This window comes from Camelus ferus, chromosome 18 (assembly GCF_009834535.1).
Source record: "Camelus ferus isolate YT-003-E chromosome 18, BCGSAC_Cfer_1.0, whole genome shotgun sequence".
In the NCBI taxonomy this organism is placed as follows: domain Eukaryota; kingdom Metazoa; phylum Chordata; class Mammalia; order Artiodactyla; family Camelidae; genus Camelus; species Camelus ferus.
In genome coordinates this window covers 36,497,268-36,511,857 of record NC_045713.1, presented here as the reverse complement: position 1 = coordinate 36,511,857, position 14,590 = coordinate 36,497,268, and the positions used below count along the sequence as shown (strand labels likewise).

The following is a 14,590-nucleotide window of genomic DNA, read 5'->3' as shown; positions in this document are numbered from 1 at the left end:
AATCCTGGCATGAGCTGGCTCCCCACAGTGACACGCTTTGACCAGTGACCTCTGTGCATGCAGTTTTAGCTCGGGGGTTCCAAGGCCACCCACTAAGGTCTGAAGAGGTGAGTGCCAGGGAGTTGCCACCAGCTAAATATTGATGCCAGGGGTCACAAAAACCCAAATGGTAACGTTTCCTGTGGGTGACACTAACTGACAGAGGCCCATTGTGAGCAAACAGCCAACTCACTTATCTTTCAAGCATATCAGATTCCTAATAGAGAGTATAATGGGGGCAGGCTTAAAGAAAAACAATCACGCATATACCAGTCCAAACTCTGTTGCTCAGCTAAAGGGCTATTAATTACCCATCGCAATATCTTGAGCCGGACACAAACCCTGCTCCCGACTGCTTAATAAATGCTCCTCCTCCTTGTCAGAATAAAAGTATTAATTTCCTTCTAATTCTTCTCCCACCCAAAGCCCCCCTATGTGGACGCATGTGCACACACACACACACACACAGCTCCGTCTACTCTCCCTCCCAACAAGAGAGGGCGTTCAGACTCTTCTGTGCATCATTTTGTTGCATCCACTTTCTAAATGCAGAGTGCTGGGCCTCTCCATGCTGTCTCGGTCTGGGTCACTTTTCAAATTTGGCACGCACAGGGACCTTAGTGACCAGTCTCTGCTCACACAGATTTGACACTGGTTGGGTTCCCCAAGCAGGACCCTGCTAAGCATCTGCAACTTCACGCTGGAAACTTATCAGAGTCCATTTTTCAAACTTACAGAAGCATGTTAACCCGGCATTAAAGAATAATAATAGCCCACGTATACACCCATCTCCCCTCACACTCACTGATTTTAAAGAAATTGTTGCTTTTACGAAATTCAAAGCACCAGCACCAGGGCACAGGCAACTCAGACCCACGATGACAACAGGTCCAAACGCTGCCTTTCTCTGATAGGATGTGAGCAGAGAGCAAGGCTAGGTGAGGCTTTAAATAGCAGTGAAGTGGGGATGGGGCTGTGGGCGGGGATTGAGAGACAAAGGGGCAGGGCTTCAACTCTCCTCACCACCCACCCCGCCCCATTCCAAGGCTGTGAACCTCACTCTGCCTAAGAGAAAAGGGACTGGTAAAGAAGGTTTTTAATAATGTAGTTAAGCCTTTTGTGAATATTTTATTAAGTTCTTGTATATCCTAGTTCACTAATAAAAAATCAGGGGCAAGAATACTGGTACATTTTATCTTCCATCATGATGGACGGAGATCAAGGGAAAAAAAGTCTTGGGACTTAGTGTCAATTTTTACCCCCAGGACAGTTTCACTGAAAACCTTGGTCTCAACCCATTCTGAAAAATTGGGATTTCATGATACATGAAATGACTCAGGAGTACACATTGTTCCAGGCTGACAAAATCCCTCTGTTCTGGGAGAAGGGTGATCACATGAAGGGGAAGATAATTCTTGCCTCAGTTAGATGCACACATTACCGTGGGACCCAGGGGAACACTCTCTAGGTTTTTCTCCCGGTAACATCCATGAGGGACAGACTCTTGGGGGCACTGCATGGACTTCAGGTCTCTCTAGACAGACAAGAGGAATCATCTTCAATTGCCTAAAGGAAAACCAGATAGAAACATGACACTCATTCACTCAAAACCATTTCCTGTCCCACCCACCTAACCTCATCTCCTCTTGGGAAGAGAAAATTCAGTTGAACTAGTGCTATCATTTTACAGGAAAACTCTCTAAATGCTTCAGACCCGAGGTTCTGCTTCAGCCCATATCAGTGTAGAAAGAAGGTGGAGCAGAGACTTCAGGCATCTTTCTAGGGGGGTGTCCAGCTCTCACCTCTACCTTGAGGCTGGGTGATCTTGAGCAAGTGTCTGGTTCACAATATAACTGGGGGGACTGGATTCAAGGGGCTCTCAGCCCCTTTTCCTCTAACATCTTACTGTTCTGTGAGCCTACTAGCTGGCTTGGGGATCTTCTGTTTTGCAGGAGTAATCATTCTACTGGTTGGATTTGGGGAGGGGGTCTGAACCATAAGAGAGGGAGGCAAGGGCAAGCACATATTAGACACAGCACAGCTGCGTCTTCTGGAAGAGTTTGGTGAGAAGCCTTGGAAGCAGACTCTGGATAGTGGCCCTTCACTACTTGCCTCTCCTCAGGCACTTCCTGGGTGCTGGCAGATTGGAGGTGGACACTTTGTACACTTACTTCAGTTCATCCTCACAAGAATCCTGTGAGGTAGGTACACATGACAGGGACTGTTGGTTGCCTCCCAATTCCATCTTTCTTTTCCTTCTTACTCACAGAAACCTGGAAAACTGTATTAGTTATTTACTGCTGGGTAACAAATAACCCCAACGCTTAGCTGAAAATAACAAACTATTATCTTGCAGTTTCTGTGGGTCAGTTTTGTGGGTCTTCTGGATCATGTCTCTCAAGAGATAAAGTCAAGATGTCCACTGGGGATGTAGTCATCTGAAGGCTCAACTAGAGGAGGATGGTCTTCCAAGCTCACCCATGAGGCTGTAGGACTGAGGGCCTCCAGTCCTCACTAGCTTTTGGCCAGAGACATCAGTTCCTTGCTACATGGGTCTCTCTACATGACAGCTCACAACATGGTGGCTGGCTTTCCTCAGAGCAAGAGAGCAAGAGACGGCACCCAAGATCAAAGTCACCATCTCTTTGTGACCTAATCCAATCACTTTTCTCATATTCTATTGGTTAAAAAAAAGTTACCAAGATGGGGCCACACTCAAGGGGAGGGAATTACACAAGAGTGTGAATACCAGGAGGCAAGGATTCCAGGCTTCCTACCACAACCACCTTTCCTAGACTCCCTTGAAGCCAGAAATGGCCATGTGACTAAATTCTAGCCAATGAAATATAAGCAGAAGTTCCATGATAGACTTCTGGGAAGGTTCCTAAAAAGGGAGTCAGAATGTAGTTCTTCTTTCTCATAGTGTGGAACATAATGGCTGGCGCTCTAGCAGCTATTTTGGACTATGAGGTGACCTTTGGAATGGAAGCTAGAGCAGAAAAACTGAAGGAGCCTGGGTCTGTGATGATTTCATGGACTGAATCAACCAGCCCTAACTACCTGCCTTGAGAGTCTTGTATTTTAGGGGGGTGGGGGAGGGGTGGTTAATACATCTCAAAAATTTTTTTTAATAATTTTATTTTCTGAGTTAAAATAACATAACATAAAATTTACCATCTTAGCCAATTTAAGGGTACAGCTCAGCAGTAATAAGTACAATTCACATTGTTGTGCAGCCATCACCACCATCCATCCCCATAACTCGTTTTATCTTATAAATCTGAAACCATACCTATTAAAACATAACTCCCCATTCTCCCCCTCCCTCAGCCCTTGGCAACCACCATCCACAGGTGTCTTTTACATGAGTGTTTTGAGCCACCAAATTCAGAGCTCTGTCACTCACAGCTCAACCCAGTCTTAAACACTGCAGTATTATTATCCCCATAGTACAGAGCAGAAAGCTGAGGTTCAGCAGTACATGGAACTCATCCAAAGTCAAAAGCAAGTAAGTGCTTAAGTCTGGGCTTGACTTCCAATTTGTTTCATTACAAAACATCCTTCTTCCAATGCTTCTAGAAAGAGATCATCTAGAGTTCCTGCCCATCTTCTAGACAATTTACATCATGTGAAATCAAACAGAAGACAGGAATGGAATGTAATAGCAGCCTGGCAAAACAGTCCTGGTACTAGGGCAGGGAGCAAAGATTGCTGTTTTTATTCACCGTGTTCCCGTCTCTCCTGTGGGGACACTCAGCAAAGAACACTGTGGACTGGGCAGTTGTTGGTTTGGGAAACGGTCCCAATTTCAGAATAAGTGATAGGGAAGGTTGGACTGAAAGAGCGAAAAGGCTGGGTAACAGACGGTCTGTGTGTGAAGGCAGACTGCCCCAGGCTCCGGGGCACACAGACTGAAACGACCACAGGCACAAGGCCACCTCCTTCTGGAGGAGATCCTAATCAGACCCCCAGTAGAGTAGGAGGGAAGGTTCTGGCAGAGATGGGTCATTCCCTAGCCAGGGAACACCATTTCAAACCCCAGGACCTGCCAGAGAAACCGGCTCTGCTGGTGGTGAAGTGATGCTCGTCAACTCAACATCTGGGTGGCCTTTTCATGGGTAAGGAAATTTCTTTTCCTTTCATTCACTCACCCTGATCTACCTGCAAACCAATACTAACCCCCGTGAATGAACCTCCCTGGATGAATGGAGAGGAAGGATTCCTTATTAGCCTATCAATTAGTCCTAGGTCAATGAGTGCTTCTCAAGGGGCTGGAAAGACTTGACTTTCTCAAGTTAACCTAAACATTTCTGTTTTACTCTTCATGTAAGTCTGCAATTATTACATACTAGCACACTCTTTTCAGAGACTGCAGGGCCCTTCTTGTACCCAAACATTCCCTGTAATAGAAAGTGCACCAGGGCTTTGATGGTGGCAAGTCACAGAAATGCTACTCAGCCCAAGATAAGCAACAGATGGGTGATAATTTACTGATTTTCTTACCTGGAAACGATGGGGTAGATCTAGCAACCGGGTACAAACGGATCCAGGATCCCAGTGCTGCCGTCCAGGTGCTCTCTCAAACTGGGTCGTCCTTCTCTACTATTGCAAGTGGGTTCTCAACGTGGATTGGAGAGTGGCAACCGGCAACCAGCAACCAGCAACCAGCAACCCCAGATCACTTGCTTCTAGCACAGTGTCTGGAACAGGCATGAGACTTCCCTGAGACTCCATCTGCCCAGGAAGTGATTGGGCCAGCCCAGGAAAATGAGGCACTCTCATTGGCTGGGCCTGGGTTGCATGCCAACATCCTGCAGAGGACGGTGGGCTGTGTGTATGGTGGCCCCTACTAGAATGACATGACTGGAGAAGTTCAGCTCAAAGAAATGGGATGCTTCCAGAAAAAAGCAACCCATTTTGACTCAGCCCAGCATTCGAAATACGTGGATAATGGTTTTTCTGCTCATACTTGCAAAACCAAATGCCTTCCCGAATCCAGCTCATGGATGGTCTTTCAATGCACTGGGCCCCCAGGGCCTGGCGTGGGGCTTCCTCCCCCTCACCACACTCTGCCCTGCTTTCTATCTTCCTGACAACCTTCCTCACTCTCCTACCTGCTTTATTTGCATGGGGAGCTTAACCACCAGCTATAAAGTTCCTGGGGGCAGATCTCGCCATTTTCCCTCCAGGATGGGTGCACTTTCCTCCACTGGCAGAGAGGGAATTCCCTCTCTAGTCCCTGCCTAAGCCCTCTGACAGCTGCCCTCGTGTTCTGTGAAGACAGAAGAGCTGCTGGTAAGCCAGGCTGCTAATTCCAGATGACATTTGACCTTTCAACTCCAACAGGCTGAGTGGCAGCCGAGTGCAAAGCCACAGCTGGATGTTGACAGTTCTTGGCTGAAAAGAGGGAAAGGGAGGGAGGTGCCCTATCCATCTTCTGCGAGAGGAGGGGTGAGCCGATTTGATTGATGTACCCCAGTCCTAGCCAAGGAGATACAGGGTATAAGCCCCTTTGCTTGGGCCATAAAATAAAGCACCCTTTTCCAAGGAGTGCAAATCTATTGGTGACCCTACATATTTGTGTCTGTTCTTAGCAGCGTTAACGTGGCCAGCAGTCCAGGAAAATGCGATGGAGTTACTCACGACCACCCAGAGAGCCTTCAGGCTTGGTTCCACCGTGATGTCAGGAAGCTGATAGACATCTACAGCTAGTATGTGCTGTTCTGTCACTGCCGCGGACAGGCAAGGGCAGCCCTCCTATGAACGTGGAAGCTTGTGCCCAAGAGAGGAGCCCCATGAGCCCCCAAATGGACAGATGGCAGTGGTGGACCTCCAGAGTCAGGAGGGACCTCGGGAGTCTGTCCTATCTCATTTGCTTCTTTCACGGTGGCATTTTAACCCCACATTAGGCTGTCAGCCTGGTGTAAAGAAGAGCCTCCAGGCTGACCTTTCTTAGGGTCCTGTCTTGGATCCCTTCAAGGTCTACACTTTCTGTCCAGCCACGCTCCCTCCTGCTGCTACACGTTGTGCCCTTTGCTCAGCCATCTCACCCATTTGGAGGCAAAGGACAGAAAGAACATAGTGATGGGGAGTCGGTCCTGGCCAACACGAGGATGGACTGTGGCCCCATTTGGTTGCCAGGCGTTTGTATGAAATCTTCTTGTCGCTCTGTTTCCAGGGGCCATATTTATGACAGGAATGGCACAGTGATACCCAACAGTTCATTTCAAAGTGTTTAGCTTTTCTCTCTCTCTCTTTCTGGTGCTGGGGTCCAGACGGAAGCAGCAGAGAGGGGCAGGGCACCCCCAACTCTGGCGCAAGTGCTCTTCCTCTGCAGAGGGACACTTGCCTCCAGAATGGAGCCGTTTCTCGGCACCCTGGTCTATTTTTGCCATGGAGCCGGCTGCCCCATGCCAAGGTTTCTTGCCACAAATAGAACTTCTGGAAAGGCCTCCTGGTTTCCTCTGGGCTTTCAGACACCTCTTCGCATTTCGTTTGGCTTCCCTTTCCGCAGCCCCAAAAGGGAATATTTGGAGGCTCTCCTGTTCCGCTGCAAGCCTCTGCAGGGGATTCCTTCGGCGAGTGAGGAGCCTGGCCTGCCTGGTCTGCTCTAGCCGCTGGCACACCCGCCTCCTCAGCCCAGAAGCTGAGCCAAGAAGCATCAGGGGAGCCAGCCAGAGTGCCAGTGTGAACCCCGAAGTGTAGGCTCACCCCTGAGTGAGGTGGTGGAGCAGAGGAACCCCACAGGGCCACCCTCAGTGTCCATGTCCCCTCAGATCCCGGCCCTTCCAAGTCCTTCTGGCCACCACCTGTCCTTTGAGACAGGATTTGAATTTTATTTTTAATAAAATAAATTTATTTAAAATATTATTATAAATAAATTTTAAAATTAAAAAAAATTTTAACGGAGGTACTGGGGATTGAGCCCAGGACCTCGTGCATGTGCTCTACCACTGAGCTGTACCCACCCATCTGAGACAGGGTTTGAGAACTCATTACAGTAAGTGTCATGGACAAGTGACACGCAATGGAGACACTTACCTTGCAGGGGATGCCTGGAGTCTGAACACTCCAGAAGCAATTCCTATGGGTCAAGTTAAAGCAAGTCAAGGGAGAGGAAGAGTTCACCACACTTGTGTACTAGGAAATGGCAACCAGGGAAGGGCTACGCACGCCCAAGACCCACTTTGGTTGGTCGGGGTCAGAGGTGAGAAGGTGCAGGGGAAAGCCACTTTCCGATCCACTCGAGATCCAGCTTCGGAAGCTTCCAGAACAACAGCTACAAACTCCATCGTTTGAAAACCTCCCACATTATGTAAGCATCCCCACTCCTTCCCTCAGAGTGTGGCCGCTCAGAGCCCAGCCTTTGGCAGACAGAGTGGGTTCCAATTTCAGTGCTGCCACTTACTAGCTGTGTGACCTTAGGATGTTTCTAAACTGCTCTAAGCTTTCCTTTCCCCACCCGAGGGAACAAAGGGGATAATAATAATGTGCCTGGCACATAATAAACCTCTGAGTCTGAAATAACAAGTGTCTCCGAGACCCAGACCCTTCACATGAAAGCAAGAGTGACATTTTCCACATGGTCCCAATTATCCAGAGTAAAGATATGAATGAGCTATGAGGTGCCAACACTTACCATGAACTAGAGATGGAAGTGACCTTGCACTGGGATCTGCCCTGAGCAGGCACAGGTTTATTAGCAAGTGTGTGCATTTCCCTTGCAGCCAAGGCAGCTTCCTCAGGCCCCATGGTTCCCAGACCTGGGCCAGCACCAGAAACACCTGGAGGGCTCCTTTCCAGACTGCTGGGCCCCACCCCCGGAGTTTCTGACTCAGTACCACTGGGGCGAGGCCCGGGCGTTTGCCTTTCTAGCAAGTTCTCAGGTGATGCTGATGGGAACGTTCCCTGCTAGGAACGAGGAGCTTCAAAGAGCTGGGCGTGTCTCTCTCATCCTGGCTCTGGGCCTCGGCATGGCCTCCTCTGGGAAGGACATGATTAGCTGGCTCACGGGTAGGGCGTTCTGGACGCCGCGCCTACTCAGGATTGGTAGTCCTTTGGCAGGAAGGTAAACTGGAAAGCAATTTGGCCATACAGAGCGAGAGCCTTAAGAGGTTTCTGCTCCCTGATGCTGTCATCCCCTTTCTGGGAAGCTGTCGCTTAAGAAACAGTTTGAGACGTGGACAAACCTTTATGATTGCCATGGCCTTGAGAAAGAGGAGGGTGCAGGTGTGTGCAGAACTCCGCTCCTGGCACCCCGGATGGACGTCCGGAGAGTGCAGAGAGAAAGTCCGGCCCCGACCCAGGGCACCGACCCCCAGATGCATACAGGACGGGAGATGAGACTCGCGGATGCGGAGGGATTCCGGCCACCTGACTCCCTTGGCGCTTCAGCTGTCGTCTCCTCGTCTTCTCTCCAGGCCACGTGCTTCCTGCGCACGTGCGGCGGCATCGGGTGGTGGTGAGGCACGTGGGCGTCACAGTCAGACTTCCTGGGGTTTGAATTCCAGCTTCGCCACTGACCTCATCTCTAGGTCACCTGAGCCTCAGTTTTATCTTCAAGTAGGGGTCAGAGTACCTACGCTTCGCAGAGTCGTGAAGTCCACTCCTGTTATCAATTACAGAAAAAACACACAGTGCCCTAGAGAAGAAACTACTCTCGAAGAGCAAGGGTGGAATACTGGAGGGGGAGTTTAAAGTGGGAAGTTCTAGAGAGCAGGGGTATATGTCTTCAAGAGGAGACTCCTGGGGGTGGAGGGTAGAGCTCAGTGGTAGAGCACGGGAGGAAAAGAATTATTTAAAAAAAAAAGAAAAAAAAAGAAAACAAGATAAAAGCAAGGGGATGCGGGGTAGAGGCTTGTTTTTCCCTAGTGAAAGCGAACAGTGGTAGGGAGCGGGGAGGGCCTTGGTGAGCGCTCTCTCCCTGTCTTCGCTCCCAGGGACCCGGGCGCTGGCGGCGAGGGGCGGGGCGGGGGTCCTTCCTGACTCACCGGGAACTCAGCCAGCGTCCTCGGGCTCGCACAGCTGGCGAGCGGCAGCCAGCGTGATCCCGGATCCCGGATCCGGGAGAGCAGCCGCCGTGCACCGGAGCACGCTGCCTCTAATGTGTGGTTTCCTCAACGCCTGTTATTAATGGAAACTCTTCAGGAGCCTGCGTGGGGATGAGAGGATGGAAAAGGGAGACAATGAGGGCTCTGAGGCTCCGTAAGGTGGGGTGCTCCTATCAGCCCATCCACCGGGACGCCAAGTGCCTGGTGATTCACGCACAGCCGGCGGAAGATGAAGTCACCTGGACAATGGAGAATTCCGGGGCTTTGTAAAAACAACCCAGACACCCAGAGGACACTCCATTTTTTCCCCGACTTAGACCTAGCCTCCAAATGTGGGCAGAAGCCCAAGCTTCTGAGTCATGATCATTTGTAAAGGTAACTTGAAGGCACGGCGTTCCGAGATGCTATTTAAGTTTTACTCCATTCAACAAAGGGAGGACAAACTGTCAGGTAAGCATAGTCCTTCCGGACTAAAATGAGCAACTCTGAATTACCAGATTCTGGGTATTGGTTATAAGAGACCCGCTAACCAGACGGCAGTGCACAGAGGGGAGATACGCAAAGAGGTTTTACCCTCATCACCAGCTAGAACGTGGTAGAGGACCACTGTCAGCCAAGTGTTTCTGGTGGTCTGGCCGCTGCCAGTAACGGAGATTCCACCCTCTGGGCTTGGAGCACCTGCCACGGTGACCAAGTGAGGGTGCTGGCCCCTCCCATCCTAGAGCTGGAGGAGGCAAGCGTCAGAAGGCAGGTTGGTCACTAGTTCTCCGAGTGGTCTCAGAGCGACAGCAGGATTTTCCATGGACAAGTCACATGAGTTGGGCAGGGGCGCATAAGGCTTCCCTCCCCTTAGGGCTCTGCATAAGTCCACAAATTTGCACACCAGGCAAGGTGCTTTGCTCTTAAGCTTTCTAGACCCCTATTTCCCTATGTCCTCACTTAAGAAAAATAGGCATGGAGATTCAATCCCTTTTCTTATGAAATATGGATTAAAGTCCATCCTTCCACTCCCAAAAAAAGAAAGAAAAAGGGGGGGGCCGTCTTTTTTGTTGTCTGTTCTTTTTCGATAGGATGATCTTATCTAAAACATTTTCATTTTCAAAACATCACCCAGTTGGTGGACAATTTCACCAGGCCCAGCCCCACCAAAGAGCTTTCTCAAGTTCAGATTCAGGACAGGCCTGGAAAAAGCAGGAGGCTGAGGCAGAAATGGGCAAGCGGCTGAGGACAACGTGAGCTGCTTTTAGCTGCAACCAGACTACATGGAGGAGAGTGTGGCTCTCACCTCATAGGAGAAACACGAACTGGCCTTTGGGTATTCTATTTCCCCTCCTCGACAAAATCGGATGCAGAGATTTCCTCCATGAATCATTTGGGGAAAAAAAAGATTTCAGTTGAAGTCATGAAACTTAAGTCATGAGATTAAAAAAAAAAAAAGCATTCAAAAAGATGGAACTATATTTAACATGCACTAGTTTCCCAGGTCAGGAGAGAGCGGCCTGGCTTCAGAAGGAACCAAGGGTCCAAGCATTTTCCTCTCCATGTCCAGAGAAGGGCTGCAAAATCGTCCAAGTAGGAGCTGTACATGCAGGAACAGTGAGACCCTCTCTGTGCTAGTGTTTGGCAGTAATAACAGCATGCTTTTAAAACACACACTCAAGACCCATGTTTGTTATTAAGTGGATAGACTTTTTTCCCCCATTTTTATATTTACTTAATTGAAGTATAGTAAGTTTACAATGTCGTGTCAATTTCTGGTGTACAGCATAATGCTTCAGTCATACATATACATACTTATATTCCTTTTCATATTCTTTTCCATTATAGGATACTACAAGATATTGAATACGGTCCCCTGTGCTATACAGTAGGACCTTGCTGTTTATCTATTTTACATATAGTAGTTAGTATTTGCAAATCTCAAACTCCCAATTTATCCCTTCCCACCCTCTTTCCCCTCTGGTAACCATAAGGTTGTTTTCTATGTCTCTGAGTCTGTTTCTGTTTTGTAAATAAGTTCATTTGTGTCTTTTTTTTTTTTTAGGTTCCACATGTGAGTGATATCATATGGTATTTTTCTTTCTTTCTGGCTTACTTCACTTGGAATGACAATCTCCAGGTCCATCCATGTTGCTGCAAATGGCATTATTTTATTCCTTTTTAATGGCTGAGTAGTATTCCACTGTGTGTGTGTGTGTGTGTGTGTGTGTGTGTGTGTGTGTATATATATATATATATATATATATATATATATATACCACAACTTCTCTATCCAGTTGTCTGTCAATGGACATTTAGATTGCTTCCATATCTTGGCTATTGTAAATAGTGTTGCAATGAACACTGGGGTGCATGTATCTTTTTGAATTAGCATTCCCTCTGGATATATGCCCAGGAGTGAGATTGCTGGATCATACATTACATCTATTTTTAGTTTTTTTGAGGAATCTCCGTACTATTTTCCCTAACGGTTATACCAAACTACATTCCTACCAACAGTGTAGGAGGGTTCCCTTTTTTCCACACCCTCTCCAGCATTTATCATCCATGGACTTTTGAATGGTGGCCATTCTGACTGGTGTGAGGTGATACTTCATTGTAGTTTTGATTTGCACTTCTCTGATAATTAGTGATACTGAGCATTTTTTGATGTGCCTATTGGCCATTTGTATATCTTCATTGGAGCCTTGCTTGTTTAGTTCTTCTGCCCATTTTTGGACTGGGTTGTTTGTTTTTTGTTATTAAGTTGTATGAGCTCTTCATATATTCTGAAAATTAAGCCCTTGTCAGTTGCAGCATTTGTAAATATTTTCTCCCATTCTGTAGGTTGTCATTTTGTTTTGTTTATCATTCCCTTTGCTGTGCAAAAGCCTATAAGTTTAACTAGGTCCCATTTGTTAATTTTTGCTTTTATTTCTATTGCCTGGGTAGACTGCCTTCAGAGAACATCACTAAGATTTATGCTGGAAAATACTTTGCATATTTTTTCTTCTAGGAGGTTCATAGTGTCTTGCCTTATGTTTAAATCTTTAAGCCATTTTGAGTTTATTTTCGTGTATGGTGTGAGGAAGTGTTCTATGATTAATACATGGCTGCCCAGTTTTCCCAACACCACTTGCTAAAGGGACTGTCTTTTCTCCATTGTATATTCTTGTCTTCTTTGTCAAAGATTGACTGTAAGTGTGTGGGCTTATTTCTGGGCTCTCTATTCTGTTCTATTGATACACGTCTGTTTCTGTGCCCAGATCACACTGTTTTGATTACTGTAGTTCTGTAGTATTGTCTGAAGTCTGGGAGTGTTATTCCTCCAGCTTCATTCTTTTTCTTCAGTATTGATTTGGCAACTCTGGGTCTTTTGAGATTTCATATAAATTTTAGCATTATTTGTTCTAGTTCTGTGAAAAATGTCCTGGGTAATTTGATAGGGATCACATTAAATCTGTAGATTGGATTGCTTTGGGTAGTATGGCCATTTTAACAATATTGATTCTTCCAACCCATTTCTTTAATTTCCTTAATCATTGTTTTGTATTTCTCTGCGTAGAAGTCTTTCACCTTCTTTGTCAGGTTTAGTGGTAAGTTTTGGGGTTTTGGTTTTTTTTTTGATGTGATTTTAAAAGGGATTTTTTTTTTTTACATTCCTTTTCTGATATTTTGGTATTTCATTGTTAGTGTAAAGAAATGCAACTGATTTCTGCATGTTAATCTTATTAAGATAGCTTTTTGAGCAAGGCACTAAAGCAATCTTCTTCACAAATTGTGCTGGAAGAACTGGATATTTACATCAGTTAGGGGACCTCAACTCCTGTCTCACACCGTATACAAAAAAATGTATTCAAGATGGATAGCAAGACTTAAACATAAACACTAGAACTACAAAGCTTCTAGAAGAAACATAAGAGAGTATCTTTACAACTTAGATATTTCTTAGGAAAAAATTGATAAGATAGACTTTATTAAAATTAAAAACTTCTGCCCAGCAAAATATACTGTTAAGAAAACAAGTTATTGTGGGGTAGGGGGATGAGTGAAATAGGTGAGGGAGAATAAGAGGTATTAAACTTCCAGTTACAAAATAAAGTCACAGGGATATAATATTCAACATGGAGAATATGGTTAATAATATTGCAATAACTTTGTATGGTGACAGGTAGTAACAAGATTTAGCATGGTGATCACTTTGTGATGTATAAAAACATTGAATCACTATGTTGTACACCTGAAATTAATATAATACTGTAAGTCAATTATCATTCATTTAAAAAACAAACAAACCAAGTTGTTGAGAGAGAGTGGATCCCTAATGTTCTCACCACAAAACAAGAAATGGTGACTATGTGATGTGATGGCAGTGGTGGCGATCATTTTGCAATGTGTGTGTGTTATCAGATCAACACGGTGTAAACCATAAGCTTACTCAATGTTACGTGTCAACTGTATTTCAGTAAAACTACAGGAAAAAAAAAAGAAACAAGAAGGCCATAGACTTGAATTAAACGTCTACAAAACAACCATCTGACAAAGGACTAATGTCCAGAATACACAAGAACATCTACAATTTGATAATAGACTTACAACTTGACAAAATATAGGTAAGAGAACTGAAGAGGCACAGAGGAATATATACAAATGGCCAGTAAGTACCTCATCATTAGTCATCAAGGAAATGCAAAAGAAAACTGCAAGGAGATTTACTGTATGGCTAAAGACCAACCATGCCAACTATTGCCAAGGAAGGGAGCTACTGGAACTCCCATACATGATACGTCCACTCTGGAAAAAGATGTGGAAGTTTCTTATAAAACTAAACATACACCTATCCTGTCATCCAGTGATTCCATTCTTTGGTATTTACCCTCCAAAATGACAGCTTCTGTTCTCAAGAAGACGTGTACTAGAATGTTCCTAGCAGCTTTATTCATCATAGGGGAACAGCCCAATTATCTGTCCATCATGAATGGATACACAGACTGGTTCACGCATACTTAGCGATTAAAAGGAAGGAACTACTGATACACACGATGACGTGGATGAATCTCAAAAGCCGAGTGAAAGAGGCCTCGCACCAAAGAGCACGTACTTCATGATCCTATTTTCATGAAGGTCTAGAAGAGGTTAAACTAATCTGCGATGAAAAAATTCAGACCAGTGGGTAACCTCTAGAGTGGGGACGGGGCAGGGGTGGACTGGGAAGAGGCAGAGAGAACATTCTGGGGGTGACGGCGATGTTCTGTGTCTTGATCGTTTTTGTTGCATTTGTCAGAACCTATCAGATGGTACACTGAAGAGTTCAGCATTTCACTATACATTTTACCCCCACTGACCCTCAGATAGAAACACATACTAAACTCTGTGGCTCATGACAAGCACACAGAAGTATTCGGGAGGGGGCGTGCACGAATGTGTGCAACTTACTTAGAAATACATCGCAGACTAAGATGTACTGATGGAGGGGTAGAGGCGTGGCTGAATGGTTATGTAATAAAGCAAATACAGCAAAA

General features: G+C 46.1%; 1 long non-coding RNA gene across 2 annotated transcripts; it reads left to right on the top strand.

The window, feature by feature from the left end:
• Positions 1-3,897: 3,897 nt before the first annotated feature.
• On the top strand, positions 3,898-14,590 carry LOC116657626. Of its 2 annotated transcripts, none has more exons than XR_004312819.1 (3): positions 3,898-4,157; positions 5,634-9,539; positions 13,535-14,590. It is a non-coding gene; the product is annotated as an uncharacterized LOC116657626 (long non-coding RNA). The 2 variants fall into 2 exon arrangements; XR_004312820.1 differs by lacking the exon at positions 13,535-14,590 and adding an exon at positions 11,134-11,180.